Here is a 1,086-nt window from a genome sequence, read left to right on the forward strand (position 1 = left end):
TTTCCCTTAATTAGAGCTGTCAAGACGGGCCGGCCCGCCCCAACCCGCCTCGACCCGTCCCAACCCGCCTCTAAACGGGTCGGGGCAGGTTGGCCCGTTTAACTGACGGGTTAAAAAAATTCCAACCCGACCTGACCCGTCATGGACCGCGGGTTAAACGGGCCAACCCGTCAAAATTCAAAAAAAAATCTATAAACAACAATATAAACTGAATTTCATATCCAATTTAAGCTCAAATCAATCCGTCAAAGTGTCACATCTCAATTTTGAGACATAAAATGAAATTATCAAACTTAAACTAAATATTTAATACAATCCAAACTTAAAAGACTTTAAGTTCTAATTTTTAAATTAATTTAAAGGTAAATCAAAGTCTCAGAAGATTATCCTCCGCATCATTATTGTGGTTTTCATCATTTAATTCTTCATTTTCTTCCTCTTCTTCATCAATGATCTCTTCAACAACATTAGAACCCTCCTTTGAAAGAGATGTTTTCACTTCCATAGCTGAATCATCATTTTCATCTGCAAATACCAAAAGCCAAAAATAAGAAATTAGCCACATGGAGTAAAAAATAAGTAAACATCTAAAGCACAAGACAAGCTTACCATTAGAAATAAAACCATGCAGCCAATTGCGAGTACAAAGAAGAACCTACACTTTCTCCAGAAGCATGCTGCTTCTATATTTGTTGAGCACTCGAGCACCAATAGAAAAAGCTAATTCCAATGCAACAGTAGTAATGGGAATAGTCAAAACATCACATGCCATTATTGAAAGAATTGAAAATCGATGCTTATGACTTTTCCAATAGTGCAATACATCCAATTCTTCATAGAATCCAAATTCAAGTTTCGGCTCCTCCAAATAGAGATCCAATTGAGATTTTCTAGCATTTGTAATGGTTTGACTCTCAAACATTTTAATTTCCTACATCAATTACAAACACAAGTTAGATATATAACTAATAAGCTAAATGTGAATATGAAAAAAAAAACATAAAATAAGAGCACAAGATGAGACACTTACATCAAGTATTTTTTTGCCTTTGTTTCCAATTAATCCTCCACTTGACATCGACATAT

The 1,086-nt window shown here is 35.1% G+C and overlaps 1 long non-coding RNA gene across 1 annotated transcript; it reads right to left on the reverse strand.

Annotated features, from left to right (window-relative positions):
• Window positions 1-204: 204 nt before the first annotated feature.
• Window positions 205-1,086, reverse strand: LOC140851127 (uncharacterized). The gene is made up of 3 exons (XR_012133956.1): window positions 1,031-1,086; window positions 610-931; window positions 205-525 (listed from the first exon to the last, which is right to left on the reverse strand). It is a non-coding gene; the product is annotated as an uncharacterized lncRNA (long non-coding RNA).

The sequence above is a fragment of the Elaeis guineensis genome, chromosome 8 (assembly GCF_000442705.2).
Source record: "Elaeis guineensis isolate ETL-2024a chromosome 8, EG11, whole genome shotgun sequence".
NCBI lineage: Eukaryota > Viridiplantae > Streptophyta > Magnoliopsida > Arecales > Arecaceae > Elaeis > Elaeis guineensis.